Genomic DNA, 24,437 nt, shown 5'->3' with positions numbered 1-24,437 from the left:
CACTGAAAGTTCAGTAGTTAACGTTATTTGTGACTTCTCATTTTTACTGTGAATGACTTTCCTGAATCATAAGAACAGTAAGCGTTGTACTTACGAATGTTTTCGCTATACGCATTGCTCCTAACAATTAATTCTTAATGGCATATACAACAAAAAAACATTCTGGAAAGGAATCTGTCATTTGCATTGATTTAAGCGTTCTTTTTTCAATATCCTTGGTTTCCACAAGCTAAACTGGTATGTTGTACCTCCTTCTGTTAGAGGATGTATATATATACATACACACCTGCAAGTGCTGGTTGATAATATTATTGCTCAAAACTTTTCTGTCTCTTTTTGCTTTTAAAATCTTACTTTACCTCTAATTTTGCCATAAAAAGACAGCATTGTTCCAGCTTCTGTGTGTGTCTCATCTTCTTTCCGTGTACTCTACAGCTTCATCTTCTCATCATCTTTCACAGGATGAATCGGGATGCAGTGAGTCGTCCCCTCTAACACATAGTAAAATAATTCTCTGGGGTGGGCCATGTGAAAAAGAAAACCATTAGGATGAATGAGTAAATAAAAAATTACCTTTTGTTTTAAAACTTCCTGAAGATTTCTGCACAGAGCTTGATCTGTAGAAGCAGTCTAGGAGCCTTATTAGTGTGCATCATTGAATCTAAGTGGCCGTATCAGCAGCGTGCCGAGACAAGCCCTGACTGAGCGGTGTCGGCTCTGAGGCACTGCAGTGTGCGGCTCTGCCAGGCTTAAGTAGCGCTTGCAGGTCAGAGCTAGCTCGGGTACGTCTATATTGGACCTTCCCTGCCATTTGAGCGCTCATTCTGGAAGAAAGTGGTAAGAAGTTGCAGCTGGTGGACAGGAAACTTACTTTAGGGAGTACGTTGGGGACTGTCTGGTAACGCAATAGGAGTCTTGCTGCTGTCTCTCCCTTTTTGGTATTTGTGGTTGCCCAGTCCCTGGGGCATATGCTGAGAGCCGTAGCCCTGCTCTGCGCGCACCTCGGCCCTGGTCTTTCCCCAGCAGCTCCTTTCACCGCCCTGGAGACGCTGCCCTCTGCTCTCGCTGCAGCTCCTGGGATTGATGCCCCCCTGGGGCATCTGCTCTTCCTGTCTTCTTCCAGCGGTTCGTTAGGGGTCTGAGCTTATCGGAGGGGGATCTAGGGGTCCAAGGGGTAAAGGACCTTGTTACAATCCGTCATCGCAAAATTTACAAGGGTTATTTTCTCTCTAAGAAATAGTTTCTGTGCATAAATAGTAATTCTCATAAACAATGATGTATTTCTCTTTAAGCCCCTTAAGCGTAGGCAAAACTGGTCATACGTTGCCATAATAAAGGACTTTCCCAATGGCATCCCGTGTGATAGTGAATTGACATGGTGGCTTCCCTAATTTAGCTGAAATGTCATCTTCTGAAGGCAAAAGCTTCAAAGGCCAGTGTGTGTGTTACTCCAAAAAAAAAAAAAAAAAAAAAAAGCTAGCTAAGATGCAAGTCACAGGGGAATATAAAAACCTAATAGAAGCATTGGTGATTTGCCTTCTCCTAGGTGAACCTCCTAAAAAAAAAAAAAAAAAAAAAAAAAAAAAAAATTTATAAAAAGCTGCAAAGAATTACACAAAAGTGAAGCAGGGAAAATACCTCTTTGAACTCTTTTCCCCTTCTGAAAGGACAGTGCAATGGTTTCAGCTTTGAAGGAGCAAAGGGTAGCTGTTTCTAGTAGTTCACATATTTTCCTAACCAATGAGTTAAGGAATTGCTCCAGATCTTGGAGTTCTGAGTTTCCCGGAGCCGGGAGAGGCTGTGTCCTACAGCAGTAGTGCTCAGCTGGTGGCTGACTCTCAGCAAACAGCAGAACCCGTCCTCCTTCAGAGACAGAAAACTGTTTATAGTGGCTGCAGAACTTAAAATGCACTGCAATAACAGCAGGAAAGAGTTTTTTAAAAAAAGGCCTAAGTTTGCTAGATGTAAGTTTCTTTTAGGGGAAGGCTCCACCTTCAGGCAAGGAGTTCACTTCCCTTTGTAGAGTGGGGCGTGAGTGAGCACAGCACAGTTCGCGGCAGTGTTGTCCTTCTAGTAGACAAGAGCATCTTGGCTCTGTACCACCTGGAAGAGCTGTCCTAACTTTTGTTGTGTTTGCAGTAAAATAAGTAGATTCTTTCTTCTATATGGGCTTCCTAAGTGCTACCGCAGTACTACAGTAGAGGAAACATTAATTGCTTTATATGGTCCTACAAAACAAGGGATTTAAAACATCATCATCAGGTGAGGTTGCTGTGTTTTATTTATCAGACTCAAACACTTTCATTTGAATCATTTAATACAGTTTTCGCTTTTTTTTCCCCTCTGATTCTGTGATACAGGATCTGTCTGCTCCTATTTTATTGGTCTTTTATGCGTATGTAATAATTTAATAATGAATACATGCATTCTTTTGAGTAATTTGGTAGCTATTTAATTGCTAATATACTCTAGTTTAAATGAATCATTGTGCTATTGTACAATTTAAGGACTTATGAGTCTTCCTTATTTTTTGATAGCCTGCCTGTCCCAGGGGAATACATCCCAGTAGGGATAAACGCAAGTGGAAGGAACTGCGTTTACTAGTTATCACCAAGTTTCAGAAACAAGTAGGAGTCACAGCATCGCAGTGACTCCAACCCAAAGAATAATAAAAAATAAATCTAAATAATTACCAAGCAAATGAAGACTGAATAGAACTTAAAACCAATTAAACTCTTTATTTGCATTTTATTATTGAATAAATACTTCAGAATATTTTCATTTGCTTCAGTTTTTATTTGCTTATGGCATCTGCTGACTAATGTAAGTGGGATATATGAGATCTCTCTAATTAACCTATTTTTATGTGCATCTCAAAGCTTCTATGAAATAGATGTACTGAAGTTTATGTAACAGTAGTAAAAATAAAGGTCAGATTTGTAAGCATTGGTCGATTTAAAAAAAATGTTCAAGAAACACAGTTTTTGAATTATTGGACCAAACCTTTGTGTAAATTGGAATTCAGTTCAGTTAATTGAATTCATTGAATCTATGCCAATTTACAGTTTTAAAAACATACTTCAATGGAATAATTTTTGTTTTATAATATACAAATGCAGAACTACTTATTTACCATGCAAACAAAGCTGAAATATGTATTTTCCTCTTGCTGACCAAGAGCGTAGCATGCAGCGATCGCAGGCAGCGTATTGGTTATGAACGCAGTGGGGAAGCTGGTGCGCCTGGCTGCCGCTTTGGAAGAGCCGAGTCCAAAGCCTTGCCTGCGTCTCGAGCGAACGGCCTCGAGTTACTGCAGGGACTGTTGCCTGAGTTTAGTAAGATGCCGTTCTTTGTTCGGGCCTAGAAAGTGCTTCCTTAAAACGCTGACGGCCCTTGTTTAACCGTCGCCCACCTAGGCGCGGTGGTGGTGGTGGTGGTCAGCTTGGGGTCGGCGTCCTCGGCAGCCACCGGCTTGCGGCCGAGTGTGTCGTAGGCTTTCTAATGAAATCTCTGAACGTTTAATCTAGCGAATCTACTTCTAGACTTGGGTAGATCGGTACGTTTATGTTTGCTTTCACTGCAGCTTTTTGTAACTGTTTCTCGCTGTCCTTTTGATGTACATATTTATGTACGTTTGCAAGTATCTAAACTTAGTTACTAGAATTCTTACGTATGTTTTGTGCCATATAAATGTAGTTACTGTAATTCTCGTATGTTTTGTACTGGGGGATGTGGCAATCGGTGGGAGTTTGACTTCTTAGCTCTGACGTACAAGAGTAAGGAAATTGGTCTAAGAAAAAAAAATCCCACCGGTTGTTTCCCACTGAAAGGTGTCTTTTCCCACTGAAAGGTGTCTTCACGGCTGAGGCTCCAAGAAGAGCCCGCTCCCCGGGGGCCGGCGCACGGCACGGGAGCGCCCCTGCCCTGCTGCCAGCTGGCCTCGGGGTTTTCCTCGCCCTGCGTTTGGGGCGGCTCGGAGCAGCTGTCGAGCACGCGCGCGGCCCCAGGGCGCGGAGGGGAGCGGAGTGGGGGGGTGACCCGCGGCGCTGCCGGCGCCGACTCCCCTCCGCGGCGCTGCGTGCTGCTGCTGCTGTGGGTCTGCTCTGCCCTGTCGCTCTGCGAGCCCGACCGGCAAGACGGGGAATAACCTGCTCGGAGCAGCATGCCGCTTTCTTTGGTTTCCTCTACAGGTGAGTAATTGATGAATTTAAGCAAATCAGCTGTCTTTTAGCCCAAACGCTCTTTGTGGCAGTTAAGGATGTTGTCGCCTAGGAGCGTGTTACGTTGTGTCAGAGCAAGCCTGAGCAGCTCGCCCAGGGGCATCAGTAACACACGAAGGACAGCAGTTATTTGGCATAAGTAAAATTTTTCCGGCTATTGCAATCTGTGTTAAAATAGAGAAATTACCTGTTGACACAACAGCTGTTTGCTGAAGCTGTTGATGCTTGATCTCCTATGCGGACACAGGGGCAGAAAAGTGAAGTGTCCGATGAGTGTCACAGTGCTTTAAAACTTTTCTGAAACGTTTATGGCTTCATGTAATAAGTTGTCAGCAATATTGAATTGCATCACTGAAACGTTTAGAAGTGAGTTAGAAGTAGTGCTTTGCCTGGGAAGACTTTTCACTTTGTTTTCTAGAAGTATTATGAAAGCAGAAACTGGAGTTAGATGAGAAACAGCTGAAATTTTTACTAGGTATTTGCTTTTATTCCTGCAAATACTTCTAGGTGCATGAATAACCTCAGCGTTGTAAACTCTGAGCAACTTAAAGAGTTACAATAAGCTAATGCTAAGCGTACAGAAAGAGTTGTTGTTGCACTTCTGCGGGACCCGTACACGGCTGCAGGCTGGCTCCTTCTCGCCCACGTACTACATGACTTGCACCAATATTTAACTTAGCTTTCCGAACCCCGTTTAGCCGAGAGCATGAGCCATACTTCTGCTACCAACCTCGCTTTTGGAAACTGCCCTGTTTTTTGTCAGGGTGTGCAATTTCTGTGTGGTGCTACTGACTCCTAAGACTGATAACAGCATATATCCAGTATATGTATAGTGTGGTTTTTTTTTTTTGGCGTTGCGTGATGTTAGTATAAATGTTATTTTTTGACTGCACGCGTTTTTGTAACACACTGGTTTGAATGCTCTGTCTTTGGACTTTTTCTGGCCTCAAACCCTAGGGATGCTCTGAAGTCAGGTAGAATTGTTTTTATTTGAGGGCCAGAGCACTTGCACGAGTTGAATGCAATCCTGCTGTGCAGAAGGTGCATACAGGAGAGCAAATAATTTTTTTTTCTGAATAGGCAATAAGTCTCAAAGCAGACAAAACCAGAGGCTGTGAAGTATGAAAGTGTCTCGCCTGTAAGGACAGAGTATGTTCTCATTAGATTTGGTCGAGGAGAATAGCATAAGAAGAAAAGAGCAGCAATAACCGGTTACCTGTATAGTACAGATATTCCTAGATCCAAGGAGCTCACGAAGGCAAAATAAGGAAACTGTAACATTTAGCAAGCAGAGATGCAGTATTAGGTACATATCTGAGCTTATAAGAATCCTGCTCTCCAAAGGTATACCGGGATTTTATTGCAGAGCTTTCTGCTTCTGTGGAAAACAGTAAGTCTGAATAAAGCATGCAGGATGAATATATTTCAGGTTTGTAGTTTTCAGCATTTTTTTCCTAATTGAAAGGAGAACTTGCCCTCATTTCAGAATAAAAGGCATCCCCAATGAGCCCCAGTTGTAAAAGGGCTGATGTGAATATTATGATGATAATTTATTTTCTTAGGAATATTGTAATTTCAGCATTTCTGTAATGAGTATAAGCAGATGCAGCAAAGACTGTGATACTGCTTCAGCATGCATCACATTAGCAAAAAAAAAAAAAAGTGTACTTAGTAATCTGTCAGGCTTTTGCAAATATATACATTTTCCTTTAAAAGCATAAACCAATAACCCCATGCTGAGATCTAGATCTTGTCTTTTACATTGAGAATTTTTTCTGTCTTGCTGGAACTTGATCCTATTGCCAAACTTACCTTGGACAATTAAGCAAAACATGTATTGTTTTACCCCTATATGCAGCGTGAATTCTCAGTAATATTTTTATATCTGTTACTTAGCTGGCTTTTACTTTAAACAGGGGATCCAAGTTGATGATCTCGATGGTAGAATGAGCCATGGATGAGCACCTCCGTTACTGGTTATCCTTAACAAAAATATGGAATATTAGTAGACTTGTGCTGTTGTTTATGGAGGAGATAGTTGAAACGTGATTGAAAGCCATTCCAATACCCCTACAACGCACAGTCTAGCTTTATGGAAAGCAAAGGTTGAAATATTAATAAATGTTCTAGGTACTGTGCAAGTGGTAGCTGACAAAACACAGTCCCTAGCAAAGCCACCCGTCAGAGTGGACTAGGAAGCAAAGGTTTTGAGGTGGACCCAAAACTGCTTACAAGGGTGTAAGAGGCAAAAGGGGAATTAGAGGGAAACGGAGCGACAGCAGTGCGGGTGAACAAGAGTAGCACCCACCACTCTTGCTACCTGCACAGCTTCATCAAGGGAAGGAGCGGCTCGGCCAGCCTGGCCCGTAGCGATGTGCCACAGCAGGACGAGTGTGGGAGCGTGCGAGTGGCGTGTTCGTGAAGCTGGCGGCACTACTTTTACAGGCTTAAAGTTAAGTGACTGCTTCAGCGTTTATTGCGTGAAGTTCTCTTAAGCGCTCTCCAGCCCCGCTGAGACGTCTCATCGGACACCCGCTGCGTGGTTCGCCCTGCTTGGGAGTCCTCTTTCACAGAGGTGGAACTGCAAAAAGAGATTTGGTCAGGAGCACCCTGTAGGTGGGATAAAACAGAAAAGGATCCCTCAGCTCGATGCCCTTGCTGATTACCACGTCCTTTTTCTAACTGATGAGGGTGGCCACGTTATACACACAGCTTTTGAGAGATTAGAAACAGTTCTCCTTTGCAGTGAGTCTGCTCAGCTATCCTAGCTTTAGCATAATATACTGTGACCGTGGTCACCAGCTATACATTCAAAGTAGACAGTAAACATTATTCAATGAAAGATTTCCTTGAGATTGCATACAGTAATTCCTAGCAAATTTTCTTAAGCTACTGAGGAGCAACATATGTAACATAACAGGAAACACAACGTTTTCCTGTATTTTAAATGCTTTATTGCACATAATTTAAATCCTTTTAGTGCTGAGAGTGATAGATATCATTTCAGCTTTAGTTTAGTTTTTGCTAATGTCATTTCTGATTAAAATTATATGGAATAACATATTGAACCAAGAAATAGTTAAATTTTTTATGAGCGCAATGAAAATCCTATTGCTATTGGGTTTCAAAAGTATCAATATACTAGCTGAACAGAACAGACCTAATTAAGAGAAAGCACTGATGCAAGATCTGTCCTTTTTTCACTCTATTTGTCTCTGAAACGTGTGTCCATTATTAAAGCAAAGTATACTTCTAGCTAGCCAGTCTCTGTTATGCAGGCTACAGAGATGGGAGGGATCTTTGATTTCTTTAAGCTGTTAATTCCTTAGCTGCATTGACTTCAGGAGCATCATATTTGGGTTTGAACCAATGAATCAGAAGATTTTTGAATGTTCAGCTCAATACTGCTTAGTTAATAGTTCCAATGATGCACCAGACAGTTTTATTGTATGGTGGGAGGCACACTATAAATCATAAGTAAGACCTGCCGGGTATTTATTGCCCAGAAAGCCTTTGGTAGGCTTCTGTTTCAGTGCGATTAGAAGGTACGTATTCTCAAGGAACCTACACAGTAGTTTCGCTCGTAAAGCAAAGGGCTGCACTGGAATCAGCCTAGTTTTCAGTAAGGAAAACCAGTGATTTAATGTTAAGAGGAAAGCATCAGAAGGACAGCAAAGAAATAAAGTAAATCTTATGGCAAGGTATAAAGTGCAGTGTTGTAGATTTTAAAGGAGATGGCAGAATTTACAGAAGCTGACTATCCCAGGCAGTTGGCAAACGGACTAAAGGAGACAGATTTAAGACTTGCCAGAAGGAAACCCTATATCAGGGGAGAGAAATTCAAGTGCCCTGCAAAGCAAATGTAAATAAGGCAACAGAAGTCGGAGGGAACTGTGGTCAAATGAAATGCAAGGAAACAGTTTCAAGCTGAGGAGGGAAGATGTGTTGTATGTGGGAAAAATATCAAGTCTAAGACCACTAGGAGCAATTCAGGAACAGCTGTTACATGCACTGGTAAGTTGCTGTATAAACGATGATGAAATTTGAATAGCTTATATTGCGCAGAAATCTTGAAAAGGTAATTGTCTTTTGCTACTTTTTGGTGCCTAAACGTGTTAATAAAATTCCTGTGTAAGCTAGACAAAAAACCAATAAAAAGCAAAAAGCGTTATTTTCTAGTAAGTGGCAACAGCATGCTAGGATTTGGGTTTTTTGCTCTTTTGTCTGGAGTTATTTGCTTGATAGATGTCAGTAAGTGACGTTCTATATACAAAGTGTGCTTTCAAAGCAACTGGCAACTTATCCTTATGAACGCGTGAGTGAAACATAGCGTGCTTGTAATAGACAAGGATCTTTCTGTGGATGGGTAATAAGTACATAGACAGGGCAAATGTGTTTAGTAAAGAGACCTTTCTTTGTACCGTACCTTGTGCTTTCTCTTAGCCGAAGAATCAGAAGCTGCGTAATGTGTCTCAGAGTTGCAGGCAGTTAGCAAAATTTTTTTATTTGCTGGACATAACATTAATAATAAGCCAGGCTGCTAATTAGCCACAGTAATGATAAAGCTATGCCTTTTCATTTGCTGCAGGTATTTGTACATTTTTTTGGCATCTTTGAGCATATAGGAACAGTTCTCACAGAAATAATTCTTTGGGACTCCTCTCAGATCAGAGCAGTGGTATCAAAGGCAGTTTTTGCAACGTAGGTTTTGATACATGTTCTGAAAGCAAATTTTGTGTGTTGAAGCCTTTAGTTGTTTTTCTTAACTCTTGCTATGTTGATTGAAAAGGGAAGATGCAATGCTTAAGAGGAGCTAGAACCCTCCAGGGAAACCTGCCCTGTTGTCATTAACCCCGTTCAAAAGGAAACGTCTGCTCTGCCAAGCTTGTAAAGTGCCGAGACAACAAACCCAAACCCTTGCAGCTATCTAAAACTATATTAGAAAGGAGGGAAAGTAAATTGATATTAGAGGTAACCAAACTGTGTGAGTTACTACTCAAGAAACAAAGCTTCTTTGAGTGCATGTGTCAGATGTTGAATTTGTGATGATATGTTATAAATTTATTTCATTTTTAGTAGTTTTCATGTTGATGGGTTATTATGTGGCATGAGATTAAATGAATGCACCAACCTAGATTTTATTCAGGAACATTGAATGCTTTTAAGCTGTTTGCAGGAAAATTTTGATATCATGCTTGAAAGACTGAAAACTATAAACATTTTCCCGAATTCTTTGTTCGACTGAAAAAAAGCAACTGCCATTGCAGTTGATGAAAAGCTGGTGGGTCATCCCGTAACTGTCCAGGAGGGTTTGTTCACCAAAGCAGAGAAATGTCACTGTGAGGAGATGACAGGACAGTTGCTGAGTTGTGCAAAATAAGCGATGTTGCCCTGCCCTGGTGCTAGAGATACCGCAGTGCTTTCTCATTTGTGCAGGGCTTTTGCTCTGGAAAGAGCGGTACAAAATAAATTCATATTAAGCTGTAGTATTATTTTTTCATAGGTGGTTGAAAAATACACTGTGAATTGTGGATTTTAGGCAGCACTGGTGTTAAAAATGCAATGTACGTATTTAAACATGCAAAGTTTCATTTGTCTTCTCGTCCTGACAAGCATATTTTTGGATTCACGCACCAAGCTTCTATTCTTATTTGAAAAGATGGGAGACCTGGTTGAATTGCCATGATGCTTTCACGATATTTGAGTTTGTTACAGCCCTTAAACTGTGAAGTTCACCCTTTGGTCCAGTCTTTCTCAAAATTAAAGGACTAGTTTCTCAAAAGATAGGGTTTTTTTCAAAACTCAATTTGGAAAAAGTTTAATAAAAGTAATTTGTGAAACTTGAAGCTTTAACACGTTAGTGAGAAAAATATTCCAAACTGATGATCTTACCATTGAAAGAGATTGAGGCACAGCTCTAAGATTTTTAGGCACCTGCAGGTTCAGTAAAAGGGCATCAATTTCAGATACAGCTTCTCTAAGAACTGGCCTACCTGGCTCCCATCTCACTGACTTTATAAATTATTCTGGAAGTGTCTCTGTATATTTTGCAAGTGGCGCATGAGAACCTAATCAGTTTAGAAGTGTGGTGAATTTCCCAGGGTATAAATTATGGATTTGCACAGATCTGATGAAGTTAGATATCTTCAGCCGTCTCCATGTATGCATACTCCCCATCTGCTATCAGGAGAGGGATGGTGGAGGGTCATTAAACCATAATGGTATCCACTGAAGTGGAAGCATCTTAGACAGCTGGATGACCACATCCTAGATTGAAGAAATTGGGAATAATTTCAACTCTCTTGAGAGCCTGGGAAGTGTAAACACACACCAGGCTCAACAACAGAGTTTAAGGTTGCAATTCAGATCTCAGAGACAACCTAGACGGGGAGAGAAAATATATAGTGGCCCTCAGAGGTAAAGAAAACTTGGGTGACGCAGCGCAGGTGCTTTGAGAAGCAAGTTTGGAAAAAGGGGAAAGGATGAAATGCATCATGGTGGCGAGAGGAGACCATATGATGGGATGGGGGAAGAGAAAGTGCCTTTGAAAGGCTTTAGTAAAGAAAGTCAAAGAAAACTCACTAAATGGAAAGGTGGTGCCTAGCTCTGGTAGAGGAGGGCTGAGCGAGACCATCGCCAGAACAAGGGCACCATAGTGAAACCCAGTGCAGGAGCAGCAATGAATAAAACAGATTAGGAATAAGATGGTGCAAAATATATGGGTAGTAGAAATGAGACCAAAACTCAGCTGTCCCCTTTTGTGCTGATGGTGGCTAAGCTTGGTCCTTTTTTCATTGTTTTGTTTTGCTGTCAGCTGCAGAATTTTCTCCATTATCATTACAGCCTCAAGGGGGATAACGTTTCCAGGCAAATTTGAGCTCTCATGGTCCAAAACGGTCAAGACAAAACATAATGAAATAGAGAAAACTGTTTCTGTGTTTCTCCAAATGATTTCTGTCCCTACAGAGTTGGATTCTCTACTGCTGTCAACATATTCCATTGACATAAAGAGAAATAGGTTAGTTTATGGAAGTTGGGGATCAAGCCCGTGTTATTTAAAAAGAAATTAGACTATTTGTTTCTTAGTAGCCTAAAAACTCCTGATTATACTAAATGTGTTTTACCTAGTATCAAATTGATGTGGTATTTTAAAGTTAAAGATCTGTACGTGAGTGTTAACAAGGTTGCTGAATTTTCCCGAGACACTAACAAATGATGCAGTCTTAAATATCAATTGATTTAGAATATCTTTTAACCTTACGTCAATATTAGGGTTTAGTCTATCTCTCCCACAAGATATCTACAGAATGATCTTATGATCTTTGTACTTTGTATTAGAGTACAGCTTATGTACAGCCTATTATTCCCTTAAGTGCTGTTTCTTTCCATTTATTGTCTAGGAGTTAAATCTATTAGGTTATGTATAAGCATAATTACATCTTCTTTTTGGTCACAAAATTATGTATATAACATTGCTATCTGAGCAGCCAGGACTTCAGAAACTTACTGTCTGTAAAGTTTTTTTTCCTCAGCTTTGCCTCCAGCACTGTAAGCGAGAGCTGTCTTTTACACCCATGCATACCAAATTATCATGGAGATTGTTAGTTATGGCTGAGCATCATCATATACTGTAAATGGGCTGCTATTCACTCACCTACTGAAAATCAAGCTCTTGAAAAATCCAAAAAAATAAAAATAAAATTTTCTGATTCACTAAATTTGACCCTGCCTAACTACTACTATTTATGAGTTATGAGGACTCCTGGAGACGCATGAAGAATCCATCCTGCCTAGGGAGGGCTAAAAGCGTTACGCTGAATTTCAAATCTGGGTAGCATGAAAGTAGAAGGTATTCCAGTAAGGAAAGACTTGGAGGAGCAAGAACCAAGAGAAGCCAGACAATGAAAAACTACAACCTTTTGGTTTTAAAAGAAGGAGATGGGCTACAGCTACCAAAAAAGCAAATACTGCAAATGGTATACAGTTGTGAAAGCTATATGAAAGACGTGCTGCAGAGCTCTGGAAGTCCTCTGATAAATTGTCTTTACCATGTAACTTAGACCACTTCACCTGCACTCTGCTCACTAATCCATCACTTCTACTGCTGCCTCTTATGTCCCAAACCTATAAACAGCCTGAAACATCATCTTTTTTTAATATACTGGGGGAAAAAACATCCTTTTTCTCCAAATATACCTATCATATTTCTTAAAAATGAATCAACAGAATGATGAAAAGCAAAAAAAAAAAAAAAAAAAAACTAAACTGTCTCAGTTGGAGACACAGAACAGATATTTCATCTTAAAATAATGTCAGGTTTGAAGTATAATTTCTCGCATCCCATCACTGCTGAAGATATAAATTTTATGCATTAAGCTTTTTTGCCAACTTCTTGAGTTACGCGAGCCTGACTATAGGTTTGCAGTTTCGCAGAACTTCAAATTAAATGTGGTGTGTATTTACTGCAGCAGTTCAGTATCGTGTAAACATTATATGTTTGTTATTCTTTCCTTTCTCAAAGGTTTGTAGGGTTTAGGTTAGCACCTAAAATAATTAGAGTTGGATGTTGAGAAAGATAACAAATTTCCCATTCATGTTTATTCTGTTCATCTCACGATTGTGCTCGGGAGTCATTTGTATCCCATCCTTCTGCTGCATGTGTCTATAATACAGCAACATCCCTTCCACGTTGGGCAGTTCTTGCTCTGTGGATGCAGCTCCATGCTTGCCATCCCGTACTCGCGCTCCGCGGCTCTGCGCCAAACAGCCGTACCCTGGCGGTGTCAGCAGATGCTTGTGCTGCGTAGCATTTCATGGCACTACTGGAGAGAGTCATGGCACTCCTGGAGAGAGTCCAGCGGAGGGCTACCAAGAGGATTAGAGGGCTGGAGCACCTCTCCTATGAAGAAAGACTGCAAGAGCTGGGCCTGTTCAGCCTGGAGAAGAGAAGATTGAGAGGCGATCTCATCAATGTGTACAAGTATCTGAAGGGGGAGTGTCAAGAGGATGAGGCCAGCCTCTTCTCCGTGGTGCCCAGCAACAGGACAAGTGGCAACGGGCACAAACTGAACCACAGGAAGTTCCATCTGAACCTGAGAAAAAACTTCTTCACTGTGAGGGTGAGAGAGCATTGGAACAGGTTGCCCAGAGAGGTAGTGGAGTCTCCTTGGCTGGAGATATTCAAAACCCGTCTGGATGTGATCCTGGGCAATATGCTCCAGGTGACCCTGCTTGAGCAGGGAGGTTGGACGAGATGATCTCCAGAGGTCCCTTCCAACCTAAATGATTCTGTGATTTCTACGTAGCTAGTTCCTTTCTAACTAGAAGAGAAGTGCAAAAAGAAGAGTGAAATGTGTCTGAAGAGGCCATAAAACCACTGGTTTCACATTCCTAATTCTGCCATTTTTAGAAACCATTGACTCTCAGTATCGTCACTCTGTCCTCATGCTTGCTGCTGTTTGTTAAAAATATTTAGACTTACTGGAAGGGTTAGGAAAAAAGCACCATCCCACTTAAAAGTGGAAATGCAAAGTTCTGCTTTTCAAGGTGCTCCAAATGTAGGCTTTCAATCTGGAGCAGCTTTCGTAAAAGAAACTTTATTCTCCTTAGCACTATATTCTTATGTGAGCAGACATGGGGCTGCTAGGAGGATCACATCTGCTAGTTCCCAGTAAAATGCTTATTTTTCTTCTGCAGCCTTGCATGCTTCATTGCTGCAAGCGACAATTCTGGGGAAAGAGGTTTATTTTTCCCCAGTATCATAACAGCACCTATCAAAAGGGGAAAAGGGGAAGTGATTTTTCAGAGTCCTCCAAATGCAGGTATTTTCTGTGTCAGAACTTAACGAAAAGCAATTCCTACAAGCAGGTGTTGCCATGCTTGCGTGGCCACCTAAAACGATATGGTGCAGGAACCTTCGAGCCGGGTGAGGGCATGCCAGAGGAGATAGCACGAGCACGTCTCAGGTTCATGTGACTAAGCGTCCTTACTTTCAGTAGTGTTGAATTATCCTTTGCTTCCAGTTCGTTTAATGTGTATCAGCAGAGGCTTTGTGCTAACATTTCCTGAATTTGCAGTTGAAAACCCTGGCAGTGCGATGTCTTGGTGACAAGTTTTGACCAGTGGGACTGGTCTTTGCACTCCAAAGCCTCCGCTGCTGTGCTCCTGGACTCAGTCGTCCTCCAAAGCTTTGCCTGCAAAAGCTTTGCCTGCCATTTTGAAGCATCCCTTCATTTTATGTGTCTGTGTATGCACCTTTCATTTCCCCAGGTTGCTAGGAGATATTTTTAATGAAATTTGTCACTAACAAATGTTCTCGTATTTCTGAAAACGGAATTGGCAGAATTGACTTTCTGCCTGTGAGGTTTGAGGGCACGTTTCTTAGAGGAGTTGTGGAAGATTGAATGGGTCAATACTCACAATATTATAGTAAAATAATTTGAGGATGTGATTTTCTTTGGTATGTTTGTTTTTTTGGTTCAGATAAAAGGTTTTTGCCAGTTGATTAGCTCTACCCTGTGCTGCTGTTCTACATCTACAAGGTGACAAGTGTTATTTTTTTAAAGCCTGTTAATATTTTCCACTTTGTGTGTGGCAAAGCTAATCAATATGGTAATTTGAATTCCCAGTCAAGGGTGAAATTCCTATCATTTATCGTTATCTACGTTCACTGGGTACAAACGTAGGCCAAAGGAGAGCCTGGGGCAGGCGTCTCCGCTCCGCCCCCGAGGAGGACCCCTTGCGGGTGCCAGGCGGGTTTGAAGCAGAGGTGTTTGGGGCGCAGGCTGCAAGCTGCCCGCTCATCCCCCTCGTGACCCTCTCTGAATGCCTCCTCCTCCTCTGGAAACAAGTTAGGAGAAAAATGCAAGGCTAGTGAAACGCCATTAGCGTGTACCCAGATCTCTTCCTCCGGACCGAGGAGGAACATGTGGGAGGTCACCTGTGCCCAGACGCTTTGCAGCCCACGAGCAGTAAGCCCAGCTCTCCTGGGGAGCGAGTGAGCGTGTTCAGGCGCTGGATTTAAATACTTCAGAAGAGCAACAGACCCGCTGCGTGCTTGCTGGTGGGTTGGCTTGTCACACGAGAGTAGGCTTGATCAAGTAGCAGGGGAAAGACCGCAGCAAACGGCCTTGCCATCGCTCTCTGAGCGAGCTGTGTCCTAGCTAGCTTAAAACGTTGGTTACTGCTACTCAAGGCCATGCAGCAGAAGAGAGAAAAATGTTGCAGTAGCCTGCACGGCTTGTACCATCTCAGCCAGCTGTAACGGGATTTGTCCCTGCAAAGAAAGTGTGCTTTGTCAGCAAATTCAGCTTGCTAGGGTATTATTAATGAGCATATGTTAACGGTGCTTAAACGCTAGTTTAGGGGATGGATCTGGATCTCTAATTTATTGTATAAGAGCACAACTACTGGTTTTTTGTCATCCATTACAATGCCGCTGCATTGATTGAGAGATTAGAATTGCTAGCTGTGTAATATATAGAGATATTTAACATCACGATGAATTTAGGTCCTTTGCCCGCTTAGGGTACGCGCACTCAGGTGTCAGTGCCACAGCACACGTTGGGGATGAGAGAGGAACGTGGCATCGCTGAGAGCCGTCGCCCCAGGCTCTCCCTGGCAGCGAGGGTGGCGGTGGCCCTACAGCACATCACTGGTCTAGACCGTGGTCGCAGTCAGGAGAAATTGTCTCTGAAGTCCTCTTTAGGTACCCTCAGGCTCTTGTTGCCAAACCAGTTCAGTTAAGATGGTTTTGGAGAAAGACCACCAATTACAAAGAATTACTGCCTATAGCCATATGTATTAGAAGCCACACGTTGTTTTTAAGAGATGAGTATTTATTTTGGTTAGAGATAGGACCGATAGGCCAGTCCTATCTGTCTTCATGGCACTGAAAAATACCAGTATGGGAGGGATGGGACGTGGGAATCTCACGTGTTTCCAAGCCCAAGTGCACTAATCACAGGGTGTGAAACATCTGCAATATAGGTTCCAGGCAACAGAAAATTTTCCTGGTGGTAATTAGTGTAATAAATCTAAAAACTAGGTCAGGTTTCGTGGAAGTTACCTGAATATTTAAAGGCATTTAAATTATCTTCTGTGTGACTTTTTGTTTGTTTCCTTTCTGAACTTTCTAGTTAGCTGAAGAAACGTTTCTCTGAATGAAACACGGGAACGGCTAACGATCGTGTGTCCTTCATTACAGAAAGCAGTGGTTTCACGTGTCAAAAGCAGGCGGAACTCAGCAGGGTTAATTTATCTTTGTGCAGCACTTAGTATTTTTTTTGCAAACCTAAAAGTCTGAGGACAACTTGGCTTAAGAAACTGTGTAAAACTGAGCAAACAGACACAGATAAACTAAGCGCCACTTAAAAAATAGTATCTTTGTAGATGGGAATTAATATTTGTACATATCCAAACTTGACACAATTCAGTCTTGTGATTAGCACTCAGCAGAGATGCCTGCTGTGCCTTTACTGTGATTTTTCTTTCTCATGCATAGTGACTAAAAAAAGAAGAAATAGGATTTTTCCTGCTGTGTTTATAACCATCAGTTTTGCTTCTTTGCCTTCTGTCACATATTTTCAGGGTAGCCACAGCCGCTTTCCCTGCGCTCGTTCTTCCACAGCAGAAGCTGGAATCAGCATATGTGCGTTGCTCACAACAAGCGCTCTCAGAAGAGCCCAAGCCAAATCTCAGCTCATCTCCTGCTGTCCAGTGCCTGCTCATGCAATGCCATCGAGCTAGTTCTCTTACAAGCATCATTTTGATTGAAATACTTATCTTTCTTCTGTTTTATCTGCAACTTCTCTCGCTCACTTCAGGTATTTCATGGCGCTCTCCCCTTGATAATGCGGTAGTCGTAAAGTACTGGGGACTGCAAGGGTTGTGCCTTTAGCTGCTGCTTTAATTAAAATAAAATGAAATACGGGTACCTTGGTAAATGTTGGTGAGGGTTTCTAACATGTGTATGTTGACCTCGCTCTTTCTCATTGGGTATTCTATATATAGGACTGATTTAACTGGCGAATTCTATGATGCAAGTGTTAATCACGCTGCGGTATTTCTTGTATCAAATATCTTTTTTGGTATTACTTCCACTGTGGTCTTATCCAAAGCCCATTGGCACTAATAGGCTTCTATTAGCATCAATGATCTCTTAAGTCAGGCCATAAAATGGGCTATTTCTACTCACTGGTTATAGCTACTTGTGGTTGTTTTAACTGTCTTAACAGGAGATAAATTAACATACTAGTGTTGTAATTTAAATTGTAGAGTTTAAGTTTTATTCCATGCAATAAATTCTTATCTAGCTATTCAGAAGATCCCCTTAATTATATGGCAGGGGGAACCCCTAACATAATGCAGATCTGTCCTCTCTGTTCAAAGCTGGATTCTCAGCCCAGCCCTGGGATCTGGCTTTGCGTTTCGGGTGCTTTCTGTCAGCTACAAGGGTCACTTTGGCTCCCATGCTGTGGCTTCCCGTGCCTGCTTAGGCTACTTTTAGGCGTCTTTTGCCAACGGTGTATTTTTATCTCCATTCCAAGGTCTCTGCCTGTAGCCCCCTGGTTTCTGTTCTGCTCCTAGGTTTCTCTCTAACAGACTGACTTCCGCCGCGTGTGCTTATTTCTGTCTTCCTTAATATTGATTACTGCCCATGTTGGCCAGTTACTCTGAGTGGTTTTGACATGTTTAAGGGAGGAGTACTTCTTCCTTGTGCACGCTGCTCTGATTTTCCATTAGCGGAATACAGCTAACTCCCGTTGCAGTCAATAAGTTGTATTTGCATCCTGCAGGCAACCACCTGAATCCTTCTGCATCTAAGCGTATCCTTTTCTGGTTTCACAGCTGATTTGCCTGCCAGCAGTATTCTGCATGGGAGAGTTTCCTCCATGAATCCCCTGCCGTTCATACGGAAACATCCAACCATGCTGGGTGACTTTTCCTTCTGGCAGCTGAGGGACTCTTCACCTCTCTAAGTTTTTTTGGAAGGAGACATAAAACAATGTCAGATGCCTTACTCCAAGCCTTCAACTGAAGTCACGCATTAAGACTACTCTCTCTATTGCAAGCTGGGGGGAAAAAAAGGCTCTAGAAAAGACCCACAAGCTATTTAAATAATCCTACTTTTACTGTTGCTTTTATGATACTGTTTTAGAAAAGGCTAAATAGAAAAAGCCCTGAACAGTAGGCTGAGCTGTGGCTAGGAATCTCCCTTCTGTAGTGATTTAGGGAAACGATTAGGACGACAGCTTCAACACAGTCCGATTCCTGACTTCAAACCTATGAAGCTAAAGCGGATGATATTTTCACTCTGACATATTTTCAGTCGCTTCCTCAGTGTTAGCTTTCTAGTTGCGTACTTGATGTTTCCTGTTATTTGGACTCTGAAAAGTAACAATTTTTTATCTTTTTATTCAAGATGCGTTAAAACTTTTTAAAGAAGCTGTCCCAGAAGATCCTAGAAATTGCAAAATGTTTTGTCAAATATTGAACGTGTTAAATGTGGGTTGACAAATGCATCTATGCAAGATGAGAAGTGGAAAATACTGGCTAAGGCTGGAAATGAGTTGGCATACAGAAGCAAGGCGCAGATGAAGGTTGAAACATTGACAGTTAGCACTCTAGAAGATATTAAAATGGATTTTTAATAGTAAAAAAGAATGTTTTGACTGCGGCGCTAGGATGCCTGGCTTATATTTAAACCACTAGGTAGTTGGGCCTATGTGCAAGAAGGCAAGAAATGAACTCTTGCTACCTCTTCAGAGAACAGCCTAAATTCAGGAGCCAAACCGGTGCAAGTTCATCCTCATATTTCTTCATCCTGAAGAAAAGTGGAAAGCAGGCGGAGAATTTGTAGTTCAGGGAAGGGCTTGAAAATCTGTCCGCTGGTATTTTGGAGCTAGCTTCGACGCGAGACCGGCAGTGTGCTGAGGCCTGACCCCGTGTGCCTCCGCGCCCCTCTCCTGCCCTCTGTGCCTGCCCTCGCCGCTGAGCGCTCGCCCTGCTTGTGGGGCTGAGCTCCGATAGTTCCTCTTTGGCGATGCCCGTGGCTCGGGAAGGGGGCAGATCCCAAGAGAAAACGGGAGCGAGTCGTATTCCTGACAGGCGTAATCCACAGATCTGCCGCTCACATGAGTGGGAGGCACATGGAGCCCTAAGCTAGGGATAACAGAAACACATATTTTTGTTCATGCGTTTTGAAGCTGTTATACATAAATCAATGCTGCAGTCAAGTTTGCAAACCTTATTTCCTTTCATCTGTTTCATATGACAAGAAAACCAAGGGATTAGTGTGATATCTCAATAAATCCTCACGCTACCATGCAGCCATTCCTGAAATGCCATGCGGCTCAGATCATTTGACATAGTTATCAACTGCAGAGAGACTTCTTGTTTTATCTGGCCGTGGGGTTGCTTCCTCCAATAATTGATATTGCAGAATGGAAAGCAAAGCTGCGCTCAGTGCCCGCTCGCTTTGCGTACCTCAGCCAGCTGCTCGGCGCTTGCCAGCTTGACAGCCTGTGGCTATGAGGAGCGCATAGGCGTTCTTATTTTTTTCCTAGCAGGAGCTCATGCTTTAGTACAAGGATGTCTTTAAACAAATACACTTCTATGAAAAATGACAGAGGCAGGGAAAAGTAGTAATGTCGCATAATCTGCATAGCCAATATAAGCAAATGCAAGAGTGTTTTCAGCCTTCTAATAGGGTCTCATAAACACGCAGGGTTTTATGGCATTCAGCTGAAGAATAGCTCCCATAAATTAGATGCAGTGCAATTTCTTTGTTTTCATTCTGAAGTTTATTTCCTTTTATGCTTAGTAATTAAATCAGAGGGAAAGGATCGCGTTGTGGAGCGTGCCAAAGAAGAGCAGCGACTGCGCAGCAGTGCCGCGGAAGCGGCTCCCTCGGGCTCGGGTGCGCCTGCTGCGGCGCAGCGTCCCTGCCCTGCCCTGCCGCCCGGCCCGTGGTGCCGGCGCGCGCAGGGCTCGCTCGCTCCCCTTGAAAGGGCACCTGCAGAGACGGGTGCTGCCCCGGCTCCCCAGCCCTGCTCGCGGCAGCGCTCCTGCCGCTCTAGCCCTGCCGAGGCGGACGCCTGCTGTTGTCCCAATGGCAGTCATACTCGTCTGCGATTTTGAAGAGATTGTGAAATTGCTAATGATGTTCCTGGGCACTAAAAGACCAATATGTTTTCTGTTACAGCCCGTTTATTCCCTGAATCGCGTCCCAGGATAACCCCCGATAACGTTATTGCCTGAGCAGCGGCGCTCGCTTCTCTTTATTCACCAAGCCGTGAGGAATTTGCCCGTTAAGCAGAGCCCTGAGCCCCTGCGGCACCCCGCGGCGAGCAGGCCCTCCTGGGCCGCCTCTGCCCGGCTCGCTGGTGGGTTTGCGGGGTTCGCCCTCCCAGTGTGAGGAGGGGAAACTTTGTCTTCAGTCCAGGCTGCGATTTGAGTCGCTTGAATGAACTAACTTCAGAGGTAAGGTAGAGGTTCTGCATGCCCACAGTCGAGGCTAGGCCTCCATTTATCCGCTTCTTCCATTTATCCGTATCAATTACCCTGAAGAGCAGTTTATTTTATTATGAAACCAATGCGTTTTGGTGTAAAAAGAGACTATTTGATAGCGAAATAACGCAAATATGATTTTGACTCAACTGTGCCTTTAGTTTAGGTTCTCAAGGAAAGCAGTGGCGTATTCTGCAGTGAGAAGAGTCACAAGTAATGTAGAGTAGGGGTGCGGAGCCCGGGTGCCATGTTCCGGACGGGTGCTCCTGGCCGCAGCCCTGGACGGCACCCCATCCATACTGGGAGGAAAAGCTGGGTGCAACTCTGCAAATTCTCATACCTTGCTGTATTGCCTCCTAGCGGGGATTTCTTAATTTCACGCAGACGGCTGAACGTTCAGCCTGACACCATAAACCTTGCCACCTCGGACTCAGTTGTATAACCAGAGGTGAGAAATGGAGGACCTAAAATAGGCCATAGTTAGGCACTGGCAGGAAAACTGGCTCTGTGATGCTCCTTTGGCTTCAGCAGGAAAGCAGAACTCAGAATCGCTGGTGATCCTTTACGTTGCACTAATATTTACATTTCCAGTGGCCTCGGTGTCGAGGCGCGGCAGGTCTCCTGGGGAAAACGCTTCATAATGTTGCTCGGCAAACCTCTGTCTACAGTAGTAATTTGTTTGTAATTCAGCTTTTAAGCTGCCTTCAGACATTTTTTGTCTTTTCCAAATCAATGGAGAGCCAGCGGCAAAGCGTATCACAATGTCTTTTAAATATACATGCAAAAATGTACTGTAAATACAATGCAATTAAGACTGCTGCCAAGATGCACCGCAGGTTTCTGCGCTAATGTAATACTGAGCTAGAAGAGTCCCGTAACGGGCAGTGACGAGGAGACCAGCCTCGACTTGACCTCTGTGGAATAGATTCCCGCTATACAGTAGTCAGAGATCTTGACTGTGCAAAACTTTCCTATTTTTATTTAAAATGTGCAATGTACGTTTGTATTCTATTCATGACTTTAGTCTTTTTACCTAGAATTCTGGTAGAGAAGAAAATACTGAAAATCTTTTAAGTGGCAAAAAAAAAAAAAAAAAAAATCATCTTGGAGTTCAAGAATAACCACCTATTTCCAGGGCATTGCATCCTCTGAGACACAAGTCCAAAGGTTTAAGTTAATTATTTGATTTGAGTTTTTGCCATCAGCTAACAAAAAATAGATTTTATGTGTTCTTGGTTTATGTCCTGTTGCAGCATGAATAAAATTATATAGATAATGCTAAACACTAGCCATTCACTAAAGAGACCTTTTAAAAATAAATATAGCTTTTACATAAGAACAAAAACAGAAAAATGGTGAGAAAAATGAGGTTCACTTAAACTAAGGTCTGGTAGATTTTTTTAGAACTTTATTACAGTTTTCTCAGCCCAGGGTTAAAATGTATTTTTAGTATTTTGTACAAAAACAACATGATTAACTAAAAGCTATGAGAAATGTTTTCTGCAGACTAATTTCCCTTAGTTTAAGAACTGAGAGTTTTTTTTAGAATTCAGTATCTTAGACTAACAGTGGGGGGGCAGGGAAAGGATTCAGCCGGCTGCAATTTTGGCCGCTAACCATGTGTAGCGTGAAACAAAACTGCTGCCTCCGGATGGAAATTGGGATTCTAGCAAGTACGTTGAGCATTGCGAAAATTGAGGCACAAATAGTTATAATCTGAGGTTGGCAAAATCATTTCACGGTATGAAAAACCTATTGTACTGATTTGCTCTGTACCGTTTGGATGAGTTATGTTGTAAATATTGCCAGAAGGATACAACGTGCCATAATATTGAATAAGGTAGAAAAACACAGCCAGGCAGCTGACCTAATGTCAGCAAAAGTGCCGCTGGGATTCCCGGGGGGAGGAAGGGGCTCTGCCTGCCAACAGTTTCTAACATTTTACATTTGTCTTCTACCCTTTTCAGTCATTGTGTTTGAGCAAATTCTTCTCCTACAGACAATAATTAGCCACACTTCTTGTCTGAGGCTTTCTTAGTTTATGTCATCTTAGTTGTTGATTTTGAATATTTGATGTATAACTCGTTGTGATCATTTGCAAAACTCTTTGGGCATATGGCGCTTTCCAGACTATGTGGGTCTCAAATTCAAACTTGTAGCAAGGGGGGAAGGACCGAAGGGTGGTCAGCGGGCAATACTCCTTCTGAAAACGTTTGGCCATGCTGCCTGACAGGTAACTGATTTGCAGGACAGCTAAGGTTGTCCACTGAAGTCGTTACAGGATACAATTACAGAAGAATAAGGATTTTTTTTTTTAAATAAATTCAAACACATTAATCTTTTTGTCACTGTTTATTCAGCCCTAAATTTGAAACACTGATTTTCTAAAAGGTTGTATTAGAGCTAGAATGTAGGCCTCGGTACGCCGGCAAATGCTGAGAAACAGGCCCGCCCGGTATGCTTCTGCTTCCAGTTGCTGTAGGAAGCCTATTTTTGTCAGTAAGAAAAAATATCTATGGCTCACTGGATGCCATTAGTTTGAAAAATAAGAGAGGATGTATTTTAGTCCAAAAGGAGTAGAACTTTAATGGCATCACAGCGGAAATAAAGTGCTAAGCTCCTAACCTTATGTTTGAAAAAGTCATAGGGTGAAAGCAGTAGTGTTCTCTTAAAACACTCAAATTCAAGGCAGCCTTTTAAAATAAACTTTGATGGGAAAACAAAATACTAAATAATCAGACAAGGTTATCAAAATGTTTTTTTTTTTCCTTCCCTAGCACATTTTTGAATTTTACAAAGCAGTTTAAAATATTTTTAGGTCCAAGCAGCTCAATTATCCAGGTTTGAAATCTTTTACTGGTAATGGGTGATGTGGGAATTGTTGTTTTGACAGCCTGTGTTCACAGGGATACGCAGAGTACAGCGAGACTCACCTCCTAGCAACTTTTCCAAGTTGCACTTCATTTTTCCTTTCAAAGTGGCGTTTTCTGCTCCCCGGAAGGGTGGGATTTGCAGCGCTGGCGGGAGCACGCCAGGCACAGCGACGTGCCGAGCGCGCGCCTGTGCGCGGGGTGCCCGGTGCCCCTCGCGGGCCTTCTGTGGGGAAAGGTCTGCTGTAAAGTTCTTGATAAGCCCCAGAAGTCAAAAGTAAAATGTCATGAAGACACTGATTTTAGAGGCATCTCACAAATATCTTTAATGTGCGTGCATTGTTTTCTGTCCTCTGGACAAGATTACGCACTCTGGTAAAGTGTATTTTGGGCATGGACCCGTTCAGAAGTGAATGATATGCTTGGATATCATTTTGTGCATTGCTTCTCTATCTTTGCGCAGATAGTGAAACTATCTTGGTTCATTGTCTTGAAGCAGTGACCTCGAGATAAAAGCAACTTTTCACTGTCGGTCGGTCCCTTGAGCCTTGTTTCTGAGCTGCAAACTTCTGTCAAACTTGCCACTGAGGCAGGAGGAACTTAACCTGCTGCTTTAGCAGTTTTATGACGGTAAGTCAGCTGGCGGTTACCAGCCCGCCTTGGCCGGTGGCGCTAGACCTGGGGCTTGCCCGTGTGTCCGTACTCTGCGACGGAAGAGCTGTTTGGGAAGCAGCCCGGCTGTGCCGGCGTCGGAGCGTCCTTGGAGCTGCCGGGCAGCCAGGCTGTCGCGGGCGCTGCCACCGCGTTTGCGGCAAAAACACCCCGAATCCGTGAAGGC

At 42.7% G+C, this 24,437-nt stretch overlaps 1 protein-coding gene across 4 annotated transcripts in view; it reads left to right on the top strand.

Annotated features, from left to right (window-relative positions):
- The window catches only part of LOC104153249 (contactin-4), a 382,470-nt gene that overhangs the window by 161,174 nt on the left and 196,859 nt on the right, over window positions 1-24,437 (top strand). Inside the window, exon 1 of one of the 4 annotated variants that reach the window (XM_068907167.1) lies at window positions 3,888-4,190. The exons of the other annotated variants lie outside the window; for them this stretch is intronic. The gene's annotated coding sequence lies outside the window, so the exon portion shown is untranslated. Of the gene's footprint in view, window positions 1-3,887; window positions 4,191-24,437 lie in introns of those variants that run through there. 4 annotated transcript variants of the gene reach the window in all.

Source organism: Struthio camelus, chromosome 14 (assembly GCF_040807025.1).
Source record: "Struthio camelus isolate bStrCam1 chromosome 14, bStrCam1.hap1, whole genome shotgun sequence".
Lineage (NCBI taxonomy): Eukaryota > Metazoa > Chordata > Aves > Struthioniformes > Struthionidae > Struthio > Struthio camelus.
Note: the sequence above shows the minus strand (reverse complement) of the source record. Positions and strands in the feature narration are given on the sequence as shown.